Below are 25,245 nucleotides of genomic sequence, written 5' to 3'. Positions count from 1 at the left end.
CTTTAAAGGCGATTCGAATCTCCCTCCTGAAATCTGTTTCCTGCAATTCTGCCTTGCTTTCAAATCCTCTTCGTTGCCTTCCCTCAATATATTTGTGGACGAGAGTGATCATTTATAAGACTGCAGGTATGTGAATTGCAGTGCCCCTGAGCTCCATTTTTCAACTCGCTTTCTTGGGAGCTGGCCGCAGAAGCGCAGGATTGCTTCAGGCCCTATTCTGGTCCCGGGCGGCAGGCTGAGCCTGTGGTTAATTCTTCTTCCTGATGGGAAAATAGAGTGACCTGTGCCTGTCCCAACACCTAGAGCTAGTCTCTCATTGGTTCCCCCTCTTCCCGTTCATCCTCAGGAAAAATTGCAACCTGTACGGAACAGGAGGTTAAAGGTGCTGATTCTTCAAAGAGGGAGATTGCTAGTAAAGCGGCTGGAATGGAGAACCCGAGCACAAGGAGATGAGAAATGAGGTGCGTTTCAGAAACCTTTCGCGATCACACGGTGTACCATCTTCTGGGTTTCTCATGCATGTTTTCGATGTAGGAAGATGCCCTTGAACTTGGACATTTGGGACCCATGGGATGGGTACCACGCAGTATTACTTTAAAGGGTCTGCTTTTGCTCACCCAACCTCACCAAACCTCTCAGCCCCAAGAGTGTCCACCCTTATGTCTCAATCAGCTGTGGGTCTAGATATGGTCAATCCAGGTGGCATCACAGCCCCTGAACGAATTTTGTAAGAATTTCTCTCTCCTTCACTGTCTTTGTTTCACGGGTTTTTAAAAGTAATTGATTTTTATAATGGGGTTTAGCTGCTTTCACTGCTGTGTTTATGCCGCTTTACACCCACTTGACTCACTTACAGAGAGATATCAATACATAGGTTTTAAGATTCTTACTAGTCAGATATATTCTTGGGCGGTGAATAGGGGGTGTTGAGTCCAATTCACTGAGCAAGGAGTAGGTCTTGTCTATTACCTATTGGGTTTATGGAACGGTATCTGAGCTAATTTGAAACCCTTGTTTTATGCACCACCCCACCTCACCTTTCCCGTTAAGCAGCCATAGTGTGTTTTCTAAACGTGTGACTCTGTTCTGTTTTGTAATTCAGTTCAAGGGTAGCGGTTTTTACAGTCCCTCTATAAGTGATATCTTATGATAAGTGTCTTTTTCTGTGTGACTTATTTCACTTAGAATCGTTGTACCTAAATTCACTCATCATGCTGCTACTAGCCTTATGACGTTGATTACATGGCTGAGTGATATTCCATTGCACCTAAGGACCACAACTTCTTTATCCATTTTTCTCTTTCCTGGGATATTTAAGGTGTAACGAAGTGGAGGTTCTTGTCAACAGAGCAGCCCTAAACTTTGGGGTGCCTGTGTCTTGCTGATTTTTAGTTTTCCCAATTTATACGCCCATGAGTGGAAGTGCCCTAGGCTCTCTAAGCTGAGTTTTTTAGATGTTTCAGGACACACCGTACACTTCTCCAGAGTGGCTGTTGGCAATTTGCATCCTGCCCATCAGCGTAGCAAGGCTCCCGTTTCTCCATGGCCTGTCCTGCATTTCTGGTTTTGACACTTTATTCAGCATGGCCCTTTTGACCGATGGGAAGCGAGACTACTTTGTAGCGCTGATTTGCCTTTCCAGGTTGCTTGGTTGGCCAAGAAGGGCGTATGCGTTTTTTCCTGAATATATTCAGGAAAAAACGCATACGCCCTTTTTGGCCAAGGGCATCATTGTCGAGGTTTTGCCGCTTTTCCTGTGCTTTAAAGGCGATTCGAATCTCCCTCCTGAAATCTGTTTCCTGCAATTCTGCCTTGCTTTCAAATCCTCTTCGTTGCCTTCCCTCAATATATTTGTGGACGAGAGTGATCATTTATAAGTCTGCAGGTTTGTGAATTGCAGTGCCCCTGAGCTCCATGTTTCAACTCGCTTTCTTGTGAGTTGTCCGCAAAAGCGCAGGATTGCTTCAGGCCCTATTCTGGTCCCGGGCGGCAGGCTGAGCCTGTGGTTAATTCTTCTTCCTGATGGGAAAATAGAGTGACCTGTGCCTGTCCCAACACCTAGAGCTAGTCTCTCATTGGTTCCCCCTCTTCCCGTTCATCCTCAGGACAAATTGCAACCTGTACGGAACAGGAGGTTAAAGGTGCTGATTCTTCAAAGAGGGAGATTGCTAGTAAAGCGGCTGGAATGGCGAACCCGAGCACAAGGAGATGAGAAATGAGGTGCGTTTTAGAAACGTTTCCCGATCACACGGTGTACCATCTTCTGGGTTTCTCATGCATGTTTTCGATGTAGGAAGATGCCCTTGAACCTGGAGATTTGGGACCCATGGGATGGGTACCAGGCAGTATTACTTTAAAGGGTCTTCGTTTGCTCACCCAACCTCACCAAACCTCTCAGCCCCAAGAGTGTCCACCCTTATGTCTCAATCAGCTGTGGGTCTAGATATGGTCAATCCAGGTGGCATCACAGCCCCTGAACGAATTTTGTAAGAATTTCTCTCTCTTTCACTGTCTTTGTTTCACTGGTTTTTAAAAGTAATTGATTTTTTATAATGGGGTTTAGCTGCTTTTCACTGCTGTGTTTATGCCGCTTTACACCCACTTGACTCACTTACAGAGAGATATCAATACATAGGTTTTAAGATTCTTACTAGTCAGATATATTCTTGGGCGGTGAATAGGGGGTGTTGAGTCCAATTCACTGAGCTAGGAGTAGGTCTTGTCTATTATCTATTGGGTTTATGGAACGGTATCTGAGCTAATTTGAAACCCTTGTTTTATGCATCACCCCACCTCACCTTTCCCGTTAAGCAGCCATAGTGTGTTTTCTAAACGTGTGACTCTGTTCTGTTTTGTAATTCAGTTCAAGGGTAGCGGTTTTTACACTCCCTCTATAAGTGATATCTTATGATAAGTGTCTTTTTCTGTGTGACTTATTTCACTTAGAATCGTTGTACCTAAATTCACTCATCATGCTGCTACTAGCCTTATGACGTTGATTTCATGGCTGAGTGATATTCCATTGCACCTAAGGACCACAACTTCTTTATCCATTTTTCTCTTTCCTGGGATATTTAAGGTGTAACGAAGTGGAGGTTCTTGTCAACAGAGCAGCCCTAACCTTTGGGGTGCCTGTGTCTTGCTGATTTTTAGTTTTCCCAATTTATACGCCCATGAGCGGAAGTGCCCTATGCTCTCTAAGCTGAGTTTTTAGATGTTTCAGGACACACCGTACACTTCTGCAGAGTGGTTGTTGGCAATTTACATCTCGCCCATCAGCGTAGCAAGGCTCCCGTTTCTCCATGGCCTGTCCTGCATTTCTTGTTTTGACACTTTATTCAGCATGGCCCTTTTGACCGATGGGAAGCGAGACTTCTTTGTAGCGCTGATTTGCCTTTCCAGGTTGCTTGGTTTGCCAAAAAGGGCGTATGCGTTTTTTCCTGAATATATTCAGGAAAAAACGCATACGCCCTTTTTGGCCAAGGGCATCATTGTCGAGGTTTTGCCGCTTTTCCTGTGCTTTAAAGGCGATTCGAATCTCCCTCCTGAAATCTGTTTCCTGCAATTCTGCCTTGCTTTCAAATCCTCTTCGTTGCCTTCCCTCAATATATTTGTGGACGAGAGTGATCATTTATAAGTCTGCAGGTTTGTGAATTGCAGTGCCCCTGAGCTCCATTTTTCAACTCGCTTTCTTGGGAGCTGGCCGCAAAAGCGCAGGATTGCTTCAGGCCCTACTCTGGTCCCGGGCGGCAGGCTGAGTCTGTGGTTAATTCTTCTTCCTGATGGGAAAATAGAGTGACCTGTGCCTGTCCCAACACCTAGAGCTAGTCTCTCATTGGTTCCCCCTCTTCCCGTTCATCCTCAGGACAAATTGCAACCTGTACTGAACAGGAGGTTAAAGGTGCTGATTCTCCAAGGAGGGAGATTGCTAGTAAAGCGGCTGGAATGGCGACACCGAGCACAAGTAGATGAGAAATGAGGTGCGTTTTTGAAACGTTTCACGATCACACGGTGTACCATCTTCTGGGTTTCTCATGCATGTTTTCGATGTAGGAAGATGCCCTTGAACTTGGAGATTTGGGACCCATGGGATGGGTACCACGCAGTATTACTTTAAAGGGTCTGCATTTGCGTACCCAACCTCACCAAACCTCTCAGCCCCAAGAGTGTCCACCCTTATGTCTCAATCAGCTGTGGGTCTAGATATGGTCAATCCAGGTGGCATCACAGCCCCTGAACGAATTTTGTAAGAATTTCTCTCTCTTTCACTGTCTTTGTTTCACGGGTTTTTAAAAGTAATTGATTTTTATAATGGGGTTTAGCTGCTTTTCACTGCTGTGTTTATGCCGCTTTACACCCACTTGACTCACTTACAGAAAGATATCAATACATAGGTTTTAAGATTCTTACTAGTCAGATATATTCTTGGGCGGTGAATAGGGGGTGTTGAGTCCAATTCACTGAGCTAGGAGTAGGTCTTGTCTATTACCTATTGGGTTTATGGAACGGTATCTGAGCTAATTTGAATCCCTTGTTTTATGCATCACCCCACCTCACCTTTCCCGTTAAGCAGCCATAGTGTGTTTTCTAAACGTGTGATTCTGTTCTGTTTTGTAATTCAGTTCAAGGGTAGCGGTTTTTACACTCCCTCTATAAGTGATATCTTATGATAAGTGTCTTTTTCTGTGTGACTTATTTCACTTAGAATCGTTGTACCTAAATTCACTCATCATGCTGCTACTAGCCTTATGACGTTGATTTCATGGCTGAGTGATAGTCCATTGCACCTAAGGACCACAACTTATTTATCCATTTTTCTCTTTCCTGGGATATTTAAGGTGTAACGAAGTGGAGGTTCTTGTCAACAGAGCAGCCCTAAACTTTGGGGTGCCTGTGTCTTGCTGATTTTTCGTTTTCCCAATTTATACGCCCATGAGTGGAAGTGCCCTAGGCTCTCTAAGCTGAGTTTTTTAGATGTTTCAGGACACACCGTACACTTCTCCAGAGTGGCTGTTGGCAATTTACATCCTGCCCATCAGCGTAGCAAGGCTCCCGTTTCTCCATGGCCTGTCCTGCATTTCTGGTTTTGACACTTTATTCAGCATGGCCCTTTTGACCGATGGGAAACGAGACTACTTTGTAGCGCTGATTTGCCTTTCCAGGTTGCTTGGTTGGTCAAGAAGGGCGTATGCGTTTTTTCCTGAATATATTCAGGAAAAAACGCATACGCCCTTTTTGGCCAAGGGCATCATTGTCGAGGTTTTGCCGCTTTTCCTGTGCTTTAAAGGCGATTCGAATCTCCCTCCTGAAATCTGTTTCCTGCAATTCTACCTTGCTTTCAAATCCTCTTCGTTGCCTTTCCTCAATATATTTGTGGACGAGAGTGATCATTTATAAGTCTGCAGGTTTGTGAATTGCAGTGCCCCTGAGCTACATTTTTCAACTCGCTCTCTTGGGAGCTGGCCGCAAAAGCGCAGGATTGCTTCAGGCCCTACTCTGGTCCCGGGCGGCAGGCTGAGCCTTTGGTTAATTCTTCTTCCTGATGGGAAAATAGAGTGACCTGTGCCTGTCCCAACACCTAGAGCTAGTCTCTCATTGGTTCCCCCTCTTCCCGTTCATCCTCAGGACAAATTGCAACCTGTACGGAACAGGAGGTTAAAGGTGCTGCTTCTTCAAAGAGGGAGATTGCTAGTAAAGCGGCTGGAATGGCGAACCCGAGCACAAGGAGATGAGAAATTAGGTGCGTTTTAGAAACCTTTCCCGATCACTCGGTGTACCATCTTCTGGGTTTCTCATGCATGTTTTCGATGTAGGAAGATGCCCTTGAACCTGGAGATTTGGGACCCATGGGATGGGTACCACGCAGTATTACTTTAAAGGGTCTGCGTTTGCTCACCCAACCTCACCAAACCTCTCAGCCCCAAGAGTGTCCACCCTTATGTCTCAATCTGCTGTGGGTCTAGATATGGTCAATCCAGGTGGCATCACAGCCCCTGAACGAATTTTGTAAGAATTTCTCTCTCTTTCACTCTCTTTGTTTCACGGGTTTTTAAAAGTAATTGATTTTTATAATGGGGTTTAGCTGCTTTTCACTGCTGTGTTTATGCCGCTTTACACGCACTTGACTCAATTACAGAGAGATATCAATACATAGGTTTTAAGATTCTTACTAGTCAGATATATTCTTGGGCGGTGAATAGGGGGTGTTGAGTCCAATTCACTGAGAAAGGAGTAGGTCTTGTCTATTACCTATTGGGTTTATGGAACGGTATCTGAGCTAATTTGAAACCCTTGTTTTATGCACCACCCCACCTCACCTTTCCCGTTAAGCAGCCATAGTGTGTTTTCTAAACCTGTGACTCTGTTCTGTTTTGTAATTCAGTTCAAGGGTTGCGGTTTTTACACTCCATCTATAAGTGATATCTTATGATAAGTGTCTTTTTCTGTGTGACTTATTTCACTTAGAATCGTTGTACCTAAATTCACTCATCATGCTGCTACTAGCCTTATGACGTTGATTTCATGGCTGAGTGATATTCCATTGCACCTAAGGACCACAACTTCTTTATCCATTTTTCTCTTTCCTGGGATATTTAAGGTGTAACGAAGTGGAGGTTCTTGTCAACAGAGCAGCCCTAACCTTTGGGGTGCCTGTGTCTTGCTGATTTTTAGTTTTCCCAATTTATACGCCCATGAGCGGAAGTGCCCTATGCTCTCTAAACTGAGTTTTTAGATGTTTCAGGACACACCGTACACTTCTGCAGAGTGGTTGTTGGCAATTTACATCTCGCCCATCAGCGTAGCAAGGCTCCCGTTTCTCCATGGCCTGTCCTGCATTTCTTGTTTTGACACTTTATTCAGCATGGCCCTTTTGACCGATGGGAAGCGAGACTTCTTTGTAGCGCTGATTTGCCTTTCCAGGTTGCTTGGTTTGCCAAAAAGGGCGTATGCGTTTTTTCCTGAATATATTCAGGAAAAAACGCATACGCCCTTTTTGGCCAAGGGCATCATTGTCGAGGTTTTGCCGCTTTTCCTGTGCTTTAAAGGCGATTCGAATCTCCCTCCTGAAATCTGTTTCCTGCAATTCTGCCTTGCTTTCAAATCCTCTTCGTTGCCTTCCCTCAATATATTTGTGGACGAGAGTGATCATTTATAAGTCTGCAGGTTTGTGAATTGCAGTGCCCCTGAGCTCCATTTTTCAACTCGCTTTCTTGGGAGCTGGCCGCAAAAGCGCAGGATTGCTTCAGGCCCTACTCTGGTCCCGGGCGGCAGGCTGAGTCTGTGGTTAATTCTTCTTCCTGATGGGAAAATAGAGTGACCTGTGCCTGTCCCAACACCTAGAGCTAGTCTCTCATTGGTTCCCCCTCTTCCCGTTCATCCTCAGGACAAATTGCAACCTGTACTGAACAGGAGGTTAAAGGTGCTGATTCTCCAAGGAGGGAGATTGCTAGTAAAGCGGCTGGAATGGCGACCCCGAGCACAAGTAGATGAGAAATGAGGTGCGTTTTAGAAACGTTTCACGATCACACGGTGTACCATCTTCTGGGTTTCTCATGCATGTTTTCGATGTAGGAAGATGCCCTTGAACTTGGAGATTTGGGACCCATGGGATGGGTACCACGCAGTATTACTTTAAAGGGTCTGCATTTGCGTACCCAACCTCACCAAACCTCTCAGCCCCAAGAGTGTCCACCCTTATGTCTCAATCAGCTGTGGGTCTAGATATGGTCAATCCAGGTGGCATCACAGCCCCTGAACGAATTTTGTAAGAATTTCTCTCTCTTTCACTGTCTTTGTTTCACGGGTTTTTAAAAGTAATTGATTTTTATAATGGGGTTTAGCTGCTTTTCACTGCTGTGTTTATGCCGCTTTACACCCACTTGACTCACTTACAGAGAGATATCAATACATAGGTTTTAAGATTCTTACTAGTCAGATATATTCTTGGGCTGTGAATAGGGGGTGTTGAGTCCAATTCACTGAGCTAGGAGTAGGTCTTGTCTATTACCTATTGGGTTTATGGAACGGTATCTGAGCTAATTTGAAACCCTTGTTTTATGCATCACCCCACCTCACCTTTCCCGTTAAGCAGCCATAGTGTGTTTTCTAAACGTGTGATTCTGTTCTGTTTTGTAATTCAGTTCAAGGGTAGCGGTTTTTACACTCCCTCTATAAGTGATATCTTATGATAAGTGTCTTTTTCTGTGTGACTTATTTCACTTAGAATCGTTGTACCTAAATTCACTCATCATGCTGCTACTAGCCTTATGACGTTGATTTCATGGCTGAGTGATAGTCCATTGCACCTAAGGACCACAACTTATTTATCCATTTTTCTCTTTCCTGGGATATTTAAGGTGTAACGAAGTGGAGGTTCTTGTCAACAGAGCAGCCCTAAACTTTGGGGTGCCTGTGTGTTGCTGATTTTTAGTTTTCCCAATTTATACGCCCATGAGTGGAAGTGCCCTAGGCTCTCTAAGCTGAGTTTTTTAGATGTTTCAGGACACACCGTACACTTCTCCAGAGTGGCTGTTGGCAATTTACATCCTGCCCATCAGCGTAGCAAGGCTCCCGTTTCTCCATGGCCTGTCCTGCATTTCTGGTTTTGACACTTTATTCAGCATGGCCCTTTTGACCGATGGGAAGCGAGACTACTTTGTAGCGCTGATTTGCCTTTCCAGGTTGCTTGGTTGGCCAAGAAGGGCGTATGCGTTTTTTCCTGAATATATTCAGGATAAAACGCATACGCCCTTTTTGGCCAAGGGCATCATTGTCGAGGTTTTGCCGCTTTTCCTGTGCTTTAAAGGCGATTCGAATCTCCCTCCTGAAATCTGTTTCCTGCAATTCTGCCTTGCTTTCAAATCCTCTTCGTTGCCTTTCCTCAATATATTTGTGGACGAGAGTGATCATTTATAAGTCTGCAGGTTTGTGAATTGCAGTGCCCCTGAGCTACATTTTTCAACTCGCTCTCTTGGGAGCTGGCCGCAAAAGCGCAGGATTGCTTCAGGCCCTACTCTGGTCCCGGGCGGCAGGCTGAGCCTTTGGTTAATTCTTCTTCCTGATGGGAAAATAGAGTGACCTGTGCCTGTCCCAACACCTAGAGCTAGTCTCTCATTGGTTCCCCCTCTTCCCGTTCATCCTCAGGACAAATTGCAACCTGTACGGAACAGGAGGTTAAAGGTGCTGATTCTTCAAAGAGGGAGATTGCTAGTAAAGCGGCTGGAATGGTGAACCCGAGCACAAGGAGATGAGAAATTAGGTGCGTTTTAGAAACGTTTCCCGATCACACGGTGTACCACCTTCTGGGTTTCTCATGCATGTTTTCGATGTAGGAAGATGCCCTTGAACCTGGAGATTTGGGACCCATGGGATGGGTACCACGCAGTATTACTTTAAAGGGTCTGCGTTTGCTCACTCAACCTCAAGAAACCTCTCAGCCCCAAGAGTGTCCACCCTTATGTCTCAATCTGCTGTGGGTCTAGATATGGTCAATCCAGGTGGCATCACAGCCCCTGAACGAATTTTGTAAGAATTTCTCTCTCTTTCACTGTCTTTGTTTCATGGGTTTTTAAAAGTAATTGATTTTTATAATGGGGTTTAGCTGCTTTTCACTGCTGTGTTTATGCCGCTTTACACGCACTTGACTCACTTACAGAGAGATATCAATACATAGGTTTTAAGATTCTTACTAGTCAGATATATTCTTGGGCGGTGAATAGGGGGTGTTGAGTCCAATTCACTGAGAAAGGAGTAGGTCTTGTCTATTACCTATTGGGTTTATGGAACGGTATCTGAGCTAATTTGAAACCCTTGTTTTATGCACCACCCCACCTCACCTTTCCCGTTAAGCAGCCATAGTGTGTTTTCTAAACCTGTGACTCTGTTCTGTTTTGTAATTCAGTTCAAGGGTTGCGGTTTTTACACTCCATCTATAAGTGATATCTTATGATAAGTGTCTTTTTCTGTGTGACTTATTTCACTTAGAATCGTCGTACCTAAATCCACTCATCATGCTGCTACTAGCCTTATGACGTTGATTTCATGGCTGAGTGATATTCCATTGTACATAAGGAGCACAACTTCTTTATCCATTTTTCTCTTTCCTGGGATATGTAAGGTGTAACGAAGTGGAGCTTCTTGTCAACAGAGCAGCCCTAAACTTTGGGGTTCCTGTGTCTTGCTGATTTTTAGTTTTCCCAGTTTATACGCCCATGAGTGGAAGTGCCCTATGCTCTCTAAGCTGAGTTTTTTAGATGTTTCAGGACACACCGTACACTTCTCCAGAGTGGCTGTTGGCAGTTTACATCTCGCCCATCAGCGTAGCAAGGCTCCCGTTTCTCCATGGCCTGTCCTGCATTTCTGGTTTTGACACTTTATTCAGCATGGCCCTTTTGACCGATGGGAAGCGAGACTTCTTTGTAACGCTGATTTGCCTTTCCAGGTTGCTTGGTTGGCTAAAAAGGGCGTATGCGATTTTTCCTGAATATATTCAGGAAAAAACGCATACGCCCTTTTTGGCCAAGGGCATCATTGTCGAGGTTTTGCCGCTTTTCCTGTGCTTTAAAGGCGATTCGAATCTCCCTCCTGAAATCTGTTTCCTGCAATTCTGCCTTGCTTTCAAATCCTCTTCGTTGCCTTCCCTCAATATATTTGTGGACGAGAGTGATCATTTATAAGTCTGCAGGTTTGTGAATTGCAGTGCCCCTGAGCTCCATGTTTCAACTCGCTTTCTTGTGAGTTGTCCGCAAAAGCGCAGGATTGCTTCAGGCCCTATTCTGGTCCCGGGCGGCAGGCTGAGCCTGTGGTTAATTCTTCTTCCTGATGGGAAAATAGAGTGACCTGTGCCTGTCCCAACACCTAGAGCTAGTCTCTCAGTGGTTCCCCCTCTTCCCGTTCATCCTCAGGACAAATTTCAACCTGTACGGAACAGGAGGTTAAAGGTGCTGATTCTTCAAAGAGGGAGATTGCTAGTAAAGCGGCTGGAATGGCGAACCCGAGCACAAGGAGATGAGAAATGAGGTGCGTTTTAGAAACGTTTCCCGATCACACGGTGTACCATCTTCTGGGTTTCTCATGCATGTTTTCGATGTAGGAAGATGCCCTTGAACCTGGAGATTTGGGACCCATGGGATGGGTACCACGCAGTATTACTTTAAAGGGTCTGCGTTTGCTCACCCAACCTCACCAAACCTCTCAGCCCCAAGAGTGTCCACCCTTATGTCTCAATCAGCTGTGGGTCTAGATATGGTCAATCCAGGTGGCATCACAGCCCCTGAACGAATTTTGTAAGAATTTCTCTCTCTTTCACTGTCTTTGTTTCACTGGTTTTTAAAAGTAATTTATTTTTATAATGGGGTTTAGCTGCTTTTCACTGCTGTGTTTATGCCGCTTTACACCCACTTGACTCACTTACAGAGAGATATCAATACATAGGTTTTAAGATTCTTACTAGTCACATATATTCTTGGGCGGTGAATAGGGGGTGTTGAGTCCAATTCACTGAGCTAGGAGTAGGTCTTGTCTATTACCTATTGGGTGTATGGAACGGTATCTGAGCTAATTTGAAACCCTTGTTTTATGCATCACCCCACCTCACCTTTCCCGTTAAGCAGCCATAGTGTGTTTTCTAAACGTGTGACTCTGTTCTGTTTTGTAATTCAGTTCAAGGGTAGCGGTTTTTACACTCCCTCTATAAGTGATATCTTATGATAAGTGTCTTTTTCTTCGTGACTTATTTCACTTAGAATCGTCGTACCTAAATTCACTCATCATGCTGCTACTAGCCTTATGACGTTGATTTCATGGCTGAGTGATATTCCATTGCACCTAAGGACCACAACTTCTTTATCTATTTTTCTCTTTCCTGGGATATTTAAGGTGTAACGAAGTGGAGGTTCTTGTCAACAGAGCAGCCCTAAACATTGGGGTGCCCGTGTCTTGCTGATTTTTGATTTTCCCAATTTATACGCCCATGAGTGGAAGTGCCCTATGCTCTCTAAGCTGAGTTTTTTAGATGTTTCAGGACACACCGTACACTTCTCCAGAGTGGCTGTTGGCAATTTACATCCTGCCCATCAGCGTAGCAAGGCTCCCGTTTCTCCATGGCCTGTCCTGCATTTCTGGTTTTGACACTTTATTCAGCATGGCCCTTTTGACCAATGGGAAGCGAGACTACTTTGTAGCGCTGATTTGCCTTTCCAGGTTGCTTGGTTGGCCAAAAAGGGCGTATGCGTTTTTTCCTGAATATATTCAGGAAAAAACGCATACGCCCTTTTTGGCCAAGGGCATCATTGTCGAGGTTTTGCCGCTTTTCCTGTGCTTTAAAGGCGATTCGAATCTCCCTCCTGAAATCTGTTTCCTGCAATTCTGCCTTGCTTTCAGATCCTCTTCGTTGCGTTCCCTCAATATATTTGTGGACGAGAGTGATCATTTATAAGTCTGCAGGTTTGTGAATTGCAGTGCCCCTGAGCTCCATTTTTCAACTCGCTCTCTTGGGAGCTGGCCGCAAAAGCGCAGGATTGCTTCAGGCCCTACTCTGGTCACGGGGGGGAGGCTGAGCCTGTGGTTAACTCTTCTTCCTGATGGGAAAATAGAGTGACCTGTGCCTGTTCAACACCTAGAGCTAGTCTCTCATTGGTTCCCCCTCTTCCCGTTCATCCTCAGGACAAATTGCAACCTGTACGGAACAGGAGGTTAAAGGTGCTGCTTCTTCAAAGAGGGAGATTGCTAGTAAAGCGGCTGGAATGGCGAACCCGAGCACAAGGAGATGAGAAATTAGGTGCGTTTTAGAAACCTTTCCCGATCACTCGGTGTACCATCTTCTGGGTTTCTCATGCATGTTTTCGATGTAGGAAGATGCCCTTGAACCTGGAGATTTGGGACCCATGGGATGGGTACCACGCAGTATTACTTTAAAGGGTCTGCGTTTGCTCACCCAACCTCACCAAACCTCTCAGCCCCAAGAGTGTCCACCCTTATGTCTCAATCTGCTGTGGGTCTAGATATGGTCAATCCAGGTGGCATCACAGCCCCTGAACGAATTTTGTAAGAATTTCTCTCTCTTTCACTGTCTTTGTTTCACGGGTTTTTAAAAGTAATTGATTTTATAATGGGGTTTAGCTGCTTTTCACTGCTGTGTTTATGCCGCTTTACACGCACTTGACTCAATTACAGAGAGATATCAATACATAGGTTTTAAGATTCTTACTAGTCAGATATATTCTTGGGCGGTGAATAGGGGGTGTTGAGTCCAATTCACTGAGAAAGGAGTAGGTGTTGTCTATTACCTATTGGGTTTATGGAACGGTATCTGAGCTAATTTGAAACCCTTGTTTTATGCACCACCCCACCTCACCTTTCCCGTTAAGCAGCCATAGTGTGTTTTCTAAACCTGTGACTCTGTTCTGTTTTGTAATTCAGTTCAAGGGTTGCGGTTTTTACACTCCATCTATAAGTGATATCTTATGATAAGTGTCTTTTTCTGTGTGACTTATTTCACTTAGAATCGTCGTACCTAAATCCACTCATCATGCTGCTACTAGCCTTATGACGTTGATTTCATGGCTGAGTGATATTCCATTGTACATAAGGACCACAACTTCTTTATCCATTTTTCTCTTTCCTGGGATATGTAAGGTGTAACGAAGTGGAGCTTCTTGTCAACAGAGCAGCCCTAAACTTTGGGGTTCCTGTGTCTTGCTGATTTTTAGTTTTCCCAGTTTATACGCCCATGAGTGGAAGTGCCCTATGCTCTCTAAGCTGAGTTTTTTAGATGTTTCAGGACACACCGTACACTTCTCCAGAGTGGCTGTTGGCAGTTTACATCTCGCCCATCAGCGTAGCAAGGCTCCCGTTTCTCCATGGCCTGTCCTGCATTTCTGGTTTTGACACTTTATTCAGCATGGCCCTTTTGACCGATGGGAAGCGAGACTTCTTTGTAACGCTGATTTGCCTTTCCAGGTTGCTTGGTTGGCCAAAAAGGGCGTATGCGTTTTTTCCTGAATATATTCAGGAAAAAACGCATACGCCCTTTTTGGCCAAGGGCATCATTGTCGAGTTTTTGCCGCTTTTCCTGTGCTTTAAAGGCGATTCGAATCTCCCTCCTGAAATCTGTTTCCTGCAATTCTGCCTTGCTTTCAAATCCTCTTCGTTGCCTTCCCTCAATATATTTGTGGACGAGAGTGATCATTTATAAGTCTGCAGGTTTGTGAATTGCAGTGCCCCTGAGCTCCATTTTTCAACTCGCTCTCTTGGGAGCTGGCCGCAAAAGCGCAGGATTGCTTCAGGCCCTACTCTGGTCACGGGGGGGAGGCTGAGCCTGTGGTTAACTCTTCTTCCTGATGGGAAAATAGAGTGACCTGTGCCTGTTCAACACCTAGGGCTAGTCTCTCATTGGTTCCCCCTCTTCCCGTTCATCCTCAGGACAAATTGCAACCTGTACGGAACAGGAGGTTAAAGGTGCTGCTTCTTCAAAGAGGGAGTTTGCTAGTAAAGCGGCTGGAATGGCGAACCCGAGCACAAGGAGATGAGAAATTAGGTGCGTTTTAGAAACCTTTCCCGATCACTCGGTGTACCATCTTCTGGGTTTCTCATGCATGTTTTCGATGTAGGAAGATGCCCTTGAACCTGGAGATTTGGGACCCATGGGATGGGTACCACGCAGTATTACTTTAAAGGGTCTGCGTTTGCTCACCCAACCTCACCAAACCTCTCAGCCCCAAGAGTGTCCACCCTGATGTCTCAATCTGCTGTGGGTCTAGATATGGTCAATCCAGGTGGCATCACAGCCCCTGAACGAATTTTGTAAGAATTTCTCTCTCTTTCACTCTCTTTGTTTCACGGGTTTTTAAAAGTAATTGATTTTTATAATGGGGTTTAGCTGCTTTTCACTGCTGTGTTTATGCCGCTTTACACGCACTTGACTTAATTACAGAGAGATATCAATACATAGGTTTTAAGATTCTTACTAGTCAGATATATTCTTGGGCGGTGAATAGGGGGTGTTGAGTCCAATTCACTGAGAAAGGAGTAGGTCTTGTCTATTACCTATTGGGTTTATGGAACGGTATCTGAGCTAATTTGAAACCCTTGTTTTATGCACCACCCCACCTCACCTTTCCCGTTAAGCAGCCATAGTGTGTTTTCTAAACCTGTGACTCTGTTCTGTTTTGTAATTCAGTTCAAGGGTTGTGGTTTTTACACTCCATCTATAAATGATATCTTATGATAAGTGTCTTTTTCTGTGTGACTTATTTCACTTAGAATCGTCGTACCTAAATCCACTCATCATGCTGCTACTAGCCTTATGACGTTGATTTCATGGCTGAGTGATATTCCATTGTACATAAGGACCACAACTTCTTTATCCATTTTTCTCTTTCCTGGGATATGTAAGGTGTAACGAAGTGGAGTTTCTTGTCAACAGAGCAGCCCTAAACTTTGGGGTGCCTGTGTCTTGCTGATTTTTAGTTTTCCCAATTTATACGCCCATGAGTGGAAGTGCCCTAGGCTCTCTAAGCTGAGTTTTTTAGACGTTTCAGGACACACCGTACACTTCTCCAGAGTGGCTGTTGGCAATTTACATCCTGCCAATCAGCGTAGCAAGGCTCCCGTTTCTCCATGGCCTGTCCTGCATTTCTGGTTTTGACACTTTATTCAGCATGGCCCTTTAGACCGATGGGAAGCGAGACTACTTTGTAGCGCTGATTTGCCTTTCCAGGTTGCTTGGTTGGCCAAGAAGGGCGTATGCGTTTTTTCCTGAATATATTCAGGAAAAAACGCATACGCCCTTTTTGGCCAAGGGCATCATTGTCGAGGTTTTTCCGCTTTTCCTGTGCTTTAAAGGCGATTCGAATCTCCCTCCTGAAATCTGTTTCCTGCAATTCTGCCTTGCTTTCAAATCCTCTTCGTTGCCTTCCCTCAATATATTTGTGGACGAGAGTGATTATTTATAAGTCTGCAGGTTTGTGAATTGCAGTGCCCCTGAGCTCCATGTTTCAACTCGCTTTCTTGTGAGTTGTCCGCAAAAGCGCAGGATTGCTTCAGGCCCTATTCTGGTCCGGGGCGGCAGGCTGAGCCTGTGGTTAATTCTTCTTCCTGATGGGAAAATAGAGTGACCTGTGCCTGTCCCAACACCTAGAGCTAGTCTCTCATTGGTTCCCCCTCTTCCCGTTCATCCTCAGGACAAATTGCAACCTGTACGGAACAGGAGGTTAAAGGTGCTGATTCTTCAAAGAGGGAGATTGCTAGTAAAGCGGCTGAAATGGCGAACCCGAGCACAAGGAGATGAGAAATTAGGTGCGTTTTAGAAACGTTTCCCGATCACACGGTGTACCATCTTCTGGGTTTCTCATGCATGTTTTCGATGTAGGAAGATGCCCTTGAACCTGGAGATTTGGGACCCATGGGATGGGTACCAGGCAGTATTACTTTAAAGGGTCTGCGTTTGCTCACCCAACCTCACCAAACCTCTCAGCCCCAAGAGTGTCCACCCTTATGTCTCAATCAGCTGTGGGTCTAGATATGGTCAATCCAGGTGGCATCACAGCCCCTGAACGAATTTTGTAAGAATTTCTCTCTCTTTCACTGTCTTTGTTTCACTGGTTTTTAAAAGTAATTGATTTTTATAATGGGGTTTAGCTGCTTTTCACTGCTGTGTTTATGCCGCTTTACACCCACTTGACTCACTTACAGAGAGATATCAATACATAGGTTTTAAGATTCTTACTAGTCAGATATATTCTTGGGCGGTGAATAGGGGGTGTTGAGTCCAATTCACTGAGCTAGGAGTAGGTCTTGTCTATTACCTATTGGGTTTATGGAACGGTATCTGAGCTAATTTCAAACCCTTGTTTTATGCATCACCCCACCTCACCTTTCCCGTTAAGCAGCCATAGTGTGTTTTCTAAACGTGTGACTCTGTTCTGTTTTGTAATTCAGTTCAAGGGTAGCGGTTTTTACACTCCCTCTATAAGTGATATCTTATGATAAGTGTCTTTTTCTGTGTGACTTATTTCACTTAGAATCGTTGTACCTAAATTCACTCATCATGCTGCTACTAGCCTTATGACGTTGATTTCATGGCTGAGTGATATTCCATTGCACTTAAGGACCACAACTTCTTTATCCATTTTTCTCTTTCCTGGGATATTTAAGGTGTAACGAAGTGGAGGTTCTTGTCAACAGAGCAGCCCTAAACTTTGGGGTGCCTGTGTCTTGCTGATTTTTAGTTTTCCCAATTTATACGCCCATGAGTGGAAGTGCCCTAGGCTCTCTAAGCTGAGTTTTTTAGATGTTTCAGGACACACCGTACACTTCTCCAGAGTGGCTGTTGGCAATTTACATCCTGCCCATCAGCGTAGCAAGGCTCCCGTTTCTCCATGGCCTGTCCTGCATTTCTGGTTTTGACACTTTATTCAGCATGGCCCTTTTGACCGATGGGAAGCGAGACTACTTTGTAGCGCTGATTTGCCTTTCCAGGTTGCTTGGTTGGCCAAGAAGGGCGTATGCGTTTTTTCCTGAATATATTCAGGAAAAAACGCATACGCCCTTTTTGGCCAAGGGCATCATTGTCGAGGTTTTGCCGCTTTTCCTGTGCTTTAAAGGCGATTCGAATCTCCCTCCTGAAATCTGTTTCCTGCAATTCTGCCTTGCTTTCAAATCCTCTTCGTTGCCTTCCCTCAATATATTTGTGGACGAGAGTGATCATTTATAAGACTGCAGGTATGTGAATTGCAGTGCCCCTGAGCTCCATTTTTCAATTCGCTTTCTTGGGAGCTGGCCGCAGAAGCGCAGGATTGCTTCAGGCCCTATTCTGGTCCCGGGCGGCAGGCTGAGCCTGTGGTTAATTCTTCTTCCTGATGGGAAAATAGAGTGACCTGTGCCTGTCCCAACACCTAGAGCTAGTCTCTCATTGGTTCCCCCTCTTCCCGTTCATTCTCAGGAAAAATTGCAACCTGTACGGAACAGGAGGTTAAAGGTGCTGATTCTTCAAAGAGGGAGATTGCTAGTAAAGCGGCTGGAATGGCGAACCCAAGCACAAGGAGATGAGAAATGAGGTGCGTTTTAGAAACGTTTCCCGATCACACGGTGTACCATCTTCTGGGTTTCTCATGCATGTTTTCGATGTAGGAAGATGCCCTTGAACCTGGAGATTTGGGACCCATGGGATGGGTACCACGCAGTATTACTTTAAAGGGTCTGCGTTTGCTCACCCAACCTCAACAAACCTCTCAGCCCCAAGAGTGTCCACCCTTATGTCTCAATCAGCTGTGGGTCTAGATATGGTCAATCCAGGTGGCATCACAGCCCCTGAACGAATTTTGTAAGAATTTCTCTCCCTTTCACTGTCATTGTTTCACGGGTTTTTAAAAGTAATTGATTTTTATAATGGGGTTTAGCTGGTTTTCACTGCTGTGTTTATGCCGCGTTACACCCACTTGACTCACTTACAGAGAGATATCAATACATAGGTTTTAAGATTCTTACTAGTCAGATATATTCTTGGGCGGTGAATAGGGGGTGTTGAGTCCAATTCACTGAGAAAGGAGTAGGTCTTGTCTATTACCTATTGGGTTTATGGAACGGTATCTGAGCTAATTTGAAACCCTTGTTTTATGCATCACCCCACCTCACCTTTCCCGTTAAGCAGCCATAGTGTGTTTTCTAAACGTGTGACTCTGTTCTGTTTTGTAATTCAGTTCAAGGGTAGCGGTTTTTACACTCCCTCTATAAGTGATATCTTATGATAAGTGTCTTTTTCTGTGTGACTTATTTCACTTAGAATCGTTGTACCTAAATTCACTCATCATGCTGCTACTAGCCTTATGACGTTGATTTCATGGCTGAGTGATATTCCATTGCACCTAAGGACCACAACTTCTTTATCCATTTTTCTCTTTCCTGGGATATTTAAGGTGTAACGAAGTGGAGGTTCTTGTCAACAGAGCAGCCCTAAACTTTGGGGTGCCTGTGCCTTGCTGATTTTTAGTTTTCCCAATTTATACGCCCATGAGTGGAAGTGCCCTAGGCTCTCTAAGCTGAGTTTTTTAGATGTTTCAGGACACACCGTACACTTCTCCAGAGTGGCTGTTGGCAATTTACATCCTGCCCATCAGCGTAGCAAGGCTCCCGTTTCTCCATGACCTGTCCTGCATTTCTGGTTTTGACACTTTATTCAGCATGGCCCTTTTGACCGATGGGAAGCGAGACTACTTTGTAGCGCTGATTTGCCTTTCCAGGTTGCTTGGTTGGCCAAGAAGGGCGTATGCGTTTTTTCCTGAATATATTCAGGAAAAAACGCATACGCCCTTTTTGGCCAAGGGCATCATTGTCGAGGTTTTGCCGCTTTTCCTGTGCTTTAAAGGCGATTCGAATCTCCCTCCTGAAATCTGTTTCCTGCAATTCTGCCTTGCTTTCAAATCCTCTTCGTTGCCTTCCCTCAATATATTTGTGGACGAGAGTGATCATTTATAAGTCTGCAGGTTTGTGAATTGCAGTGCCCCTGAGCTCCATGTTTCAACTCGCTTTCTTGTGAGTTGTCCGCAAAAGCGCAGGATTGCTTCAGGCCCTATTCTGGTCCCGGGCGGCAGGCTGAGCCTGTGGTTAATTCTTCTTCCTGATGGGAAAATAGAGTGACCTGTGCCTGTCCCAACACCTAGAGCTAGTCTCTCATTGGTTCCCCCTCTTCCCGTTCATCCTCAGGACAAATTGCAACCTGTACGGAACAGGAGGTTAAAGGTGCTGATTCTTCAAAGAGGGAGATTGCTAGTAAAGCGGCTGGAATGGCGAACCCGAGCACAAGGAGATGAGAAATGAGGTGCGTTTTAGAAACGTTTCCCGATCACACGGTGTACCATCTTCTGGGTTTCTCATGCATGTTTGCGATGTAGGAAGATGCCCTTGAACCTGGAGATTTGGGACCCATGGGATGGGTACCAGGCAGTATTACTTTAAAGGGTCTTCGTTTGCTCACCCAACCTCACCAAACCTCTCAGCCCCAAGAGTGTCCACCCTTATGTCTCAATAAGCTGTGGGTCTAGATATGGTCAATCCAGGTGGCATCACAGCCCCTGAACGAATTTTGTAAGAATTTCTCTCTCTTTCACTGTCTTTGTTTCACGGGTTTTTAAAAGTAATTGATTTTTATAATGGGGTTTAGCTTCTTTTCACTGCTGTGTTTATGCCGCTTTACACCCACTTGACTCACTTACAGAGAGATATCAATACATAGGTTTAAAGATTCTTACTAGACAGATATATTCTTGGGCGGTGAATAGGGGGTGTTGAGTCCAATTCACTCAGCTAGGAGTAGGTCTTGTCTATTACCTATTGGGTTTATGGAACGGTATCTGAGCTAATTTGAAACCCTTGTTTTATGCACCACCCCACCTCACCTTTCCCGTTAAGCAGCCATAGTGTGTTTTCTAAACGTGTGACTCTGTTCTGTTTTGTAATTCAGTTCAAGGGTAGCGGTTTTTACACTCCCTCTATAAGTGATATCTTATGATAAGTGTCTTTTTCTGTGTGACTTATTTCACTTAGAATCGTTGTACCTAAATTCACTCATCATGCTGCTACTAGCCTTATGACGTTGATTTCATGGCTGAGTGATATTCCATTGCACCTAAGGACCACAACTTCTTTATCCATTTTTCTCTTTCCTGGGATATTTAAGGTGTAACGAAGTGGAGGTTCTTGTCAACAGAGCAGCCCTAAACTTTGGGGTGCCTGTGCCTTGCTGATTTTTAGTTTTCCCAATTTATACGCCCATGAGTGGAAGTGCCCTAGGCTCTCTAAGCTGAGTTTTTTAGATGTTTCAGGACACACCGTACACTTCTCCAGAGTGGCTGTTGGCAATTTACATCCTGCCCATCAGCGTAGCAAGGCTCCCGTTTCTCCATGGCCTGTCCTGCATTTCTGGTTTTGACACTTTATTCAGCATGGCCCTTTTGACCGATGGGAAGCGAGACTACTTTGTAGCGCTGATTTGCCTTTCCAGGTTGCTTGGTTGGCCAAGAAGGGCGTATGCGTTTTTTCCTGAATATATTCAGGAAAAAACGCATACGCCCTTTTTGGCCAAGGGGATCATTGTCGAGGTTTTGCCGCTTTTCCTGTGCTTTAAAGGCGATTCGAATCTCCCTCCTGAAATCTGTTTCCTGCAATTCTGCCTTGCTTTCAAATCCTCTTCGTTGCCTTCCCTCAATATATTTGTGGACGAGAGTGATCATTTATAAGTCTGCAGGTATGTGAATTGCAGTGCCCCTGAGCTCCATGTTTCAACTCGCTTTCTTGTGAGTTGTCCGCAAAAGCGCAGGATTGCTTCAGGCCCTATTCTGGTCCCGGGCGGCAGGCTGAGCCTGTGGTTAATTCTTCTTCCTGATGGGAAAATAGAGTGACCTGTGCCTGTCCCAACACCTAGAGCTAGTCTCTCATTGGTTCCCCCTCTTCCCGTTCATCCTCAGGACAAATTGCAACCTGTACGGAACAGGAGGTTAAAGGTGCTGATTCTTCAAAGAGGGAGATTGCTAGTAAAGCGGCTGGAATGGCGAACCCGAGCACAAGGAGATGAGAAATGAGGTGCGTTTTAGAAACGTTTCCCGATCACACGGTGTACCATCTTCTGGGTTTCTCATGCATGTTTTCGATGTAGGAAGATGCCCTTGAACCTGGAGATTTGGGACCCATGGGATGGGTACCAGGCAGTATTACTTTAAAGGGTCTTCGTTTGCTCACCCAACCTCACCAAACCTCTCAGCCCCAAGAGTGTCCACCCTTATGTCTCAATCAGCTGTGGGTCTAGATATGGTCAATCCAGGTGGCATCACAGCCCCTGAACGAATTTTGTAAGAATTTCTCTCTCTTTCACTGTCTTTGTTTCACGGGTTTTTAAAAGTAATTGATTTTTATAATGGGGTTTAGCTGCTTTTCACTGCTGTGTTTATGCCGCTTTACACCCACTTGACTCACTTACAGAGAGATATCAATACATAGGTTTTAAGATTCTTACTAGTCAGATATATTCTTGGGCGGTGAATAGGGGGTGTTGAGTCCAATTCACTGAGCTAGGAGTAGGTCTTGTCTATTACCTATTGGGTTTATGGAACGGTATCTGAGCTAATTTGAAACCCTTGTTTTATGCATCACCCCACCTCACCTTTCCCGTTAAGCAGCCATAGTGTGTTTTCTAAACGTGTGACTCTGTTCTGTTTTGTAATTCAGTTCAAGGGTAGCGGTTTTTACACTCCCTCTATAAGTGATATCTTATGATAAGTGTCTTTTTCTGTGTGACTTATTTCACTTAGAATCGTTGTACCTAAATTCACTCATCATGCTGCTACTAGCCTTATGACGTTGATTTCATGGCTGAGTGATATTCCATTGCACCTAAGGACCACAACTTCTTTATCCATTTTTCTCTTTCCTGGGATATTTAAGGTGTAACGAAGTGGAGGTTCTTGTCAACAGAGCAGCCCTAACCTTTGGGGTGCCTGTGTCTTGCTGATTTTTAGTTTTCCCAATTTATACGCCCATGAGCGGAAGTGCCCTATGCTCTCTAAGCTGAGTTTTTAGATGTTTCAGGACACACCGTACACTTCTGCAGAGTGGTTGTTGGCAATTTACATCTCGCCCATCAGCGTAGCAAGGCTCCCGTTTCTCCATGGCCTGTCCTGCATTTCTTGTTTTGACACTTTATTCAGCATGGCCCTTTTGACAGATGGGAAGCGAGACTTCTTTGTAGCGCTGATTTGCCTTTCCAGGTTGCTTGGTTTTCCAAAAAGGGCGTATGCGTTTTTTCCTGAATATATTCAGGAAAAAACGCATACGCCCTTTTTGGCCAAGGGCATCATTGTCGAGGTTTTGCCGCTTTTCCTGTGCTTTAAAGGCGATTCGAATCTCCCTCCTGAAATCTGTTTCCTGCAATTCTGCCTTGCTTTCAAATCCTCTTCGTTGCCTTCCCTCAATATATTTGTGGACGAGAGTGATCATTTATAAGTCTGCAGGTTTGTGAATTGCAGTGCCCCTGAGCTCCATTTTTCAACTCGCTTTCTTGGGAGCTGGCCGCAAAAGCGCAGGATTGCTTCAGGCCCTACTCTGGTCCCGGGCGGCAGGCTGAGTCTGTGGTTAATTCTTCTTCCTGATGGGAAAATAGAGTGACCTGTGCCTGTCCCAACACCTAGAGCTAGTCTCTCATTGGTTCCCCCTCTTCCCGTTCATCCTCAGGACAAATTGCAACCTGTACTGAACAGGAGGTTAAAGGTGCTGATTCTCCAAGGAGGGAGATTGCTAGTAAAGCGGCTGGAATGGCGACCCCGAGCACAAGTAGATGAGAAATGAGGTGCGTTTTAGAAACGTTTCACGATCACACGGTGTACCATCTTCTGGGTTTCTCATGCATGTTTTCGATGTAGGAAGATGCCCTTGAACTTGGAGATTTGGGACCCATGGGATGGGTACCACGCAGTATTACTTTAAAGGGTCTGCATTTGCGTACCCAACCTCACCAAACCTCTCAGCCCCAAGAGTGTCCACCCTTATGTCTCAATCAGCTGTGGGTCTAGATATGGTCAATCCAGGTGGCATCACAGCCCCTGAACGAATTTTGTAAGAATTACTCTCTCTTTCACTGTCTTTGTTTCACGGGTTTTTAAAAGTAATTGATTTTTATAATGGGGTTTAGCTGCTTTTCACTGCTGTGTTTATGCCGCTTTACACCCACTTGACTCACTTACAGAGAGATATCAATACATAGGTTTTAAGATTCTTACTAGTCAGATATATTCTTGGGCGGTGAATAGGGGGTGTTGAGTCCAATTCACTGAGCTAGGAGTAGGTCTTGTCTATTACCTATTGGGTGTATGGAACGGTATCTGAGCTAATTTGAAACCCTTGTTTTATGCATCACCCCACCTCACCTTTCCCGTTAAGCAGCCATAGTGTGTTTTCTAAACGTGTGATTCTGTTCTGTTTTGTAATTCAGTTCAAGGGTAGCGGTTTTTACACTCCCTCTATAAGTGATATCTTATGATAAGTGTCTTTTTCTGTGTGACTTATTTCACTTAGAATCGTTGTACCTAAATTCACTCATCATGCTGCTACTAGCCTTATGACGTTGATTTCATGGCTGAGTGATATTCCATTGCACCTAAGGACCACAACTTCTTTATCCATTTTTCTCTTTCCTGGGATATTTAAGGTGTAACGAAGTGGAGGTTCTTGTCAACAGAGCAGCCCTAAACTTTGGGGTGCCTGTGTCTTGCTGATTTTTAGTTTTCCCAATTTATACGCCCATGAGTGGAAGTGCCCTAGGCTCTCTAAGCTGAGTTTTTTAGATGTTTCAGGACACACCGTACACTTCTCCAGAGTGGCTGTTGGCAATTTACATCCTGTCCATCAGCATAGCAAGGCTCCCGTTTCTCCATGGCCTGTCCTGCATTTCTGGTTTTGACACTTTATTCAGCATGGCCCTTTTGACCGATGGGAAGCGAGACTACTTTGTAGCGCTGATTTGCCTTTCCAGGTTGCTTGGTTGGCCAAGAAGGGCGTATGCGTTTTTTCCTGAATATATTCAGGAAAAAACGCATACGCCCTTTTTGGCCAAGGGCATCATTGTCGAGGTTTTGCCGCTTTTCCTGTGCTTTAAAGGCGATTCGAATCTCCCTCCTGAAATCTGTTTCCTGCAATTCTGCCTTGCTTTCAAATCCTCTTCGTTGCCTTCCCTCGATATATTTGTGGACGAGAGTTATCATTTATAAGTCTGCAGGTTTGTGAATTTCAGTGCCCCTGAGCTCCATTTTTCAACTCGCTTTCTTGGGAGCTGGCCGCAAAAGCGCAGGATTGCTTCAGGCCCTAATCTGGTCCGGGGCGGCAGGCTGAGCCTGTGGTTAATTCTTCTTCCTCATGGCAAAATAGAGTGACCTGTGCCTGTCGCAACACCTAGAGCTAGTCTCTCATTGGTTCCCCCTCTTCCCGTTCATCCTCAGGACAAATTGCAACCTGTACGGAACAGGAGTTTAAAGGTGCTGATTCTTCAAAGAGGGAGATTGCTAGTAAAGCGGCTGGAATGGCGAACCCGAGCACAAGGAGATGAGAAATGAGGTGCGTTTTAGAAACGTTTCCCGATCACACGGTGTACCATCTTCTGGGTTTCTCATGCATGTTTTCGATGTAGGAAGATGCCCTTGAACCTGGAGATTTGGGACCCATGGGATGGGTACCACGCAGTATTACTTTAAAGGGTCTTCGTTT

The sequence above is a fragment of the Balaenoptera physalus genome, assembly GCF_965194825.1.
Source record: "Balaenoptera physalus genome assembly, chromosome: 8".
In the NCBI taxonomy this organism is placed as follows: domain Eukaryota; kingdom Metazoa; phylum Chordata; class Mammalia; order Artiodactyla; family Balaenopteridae; genus Balaenoptera; species Balaenoptera physalus.
Note: the sequence above shows the minus strand (reverse complement) of the source record.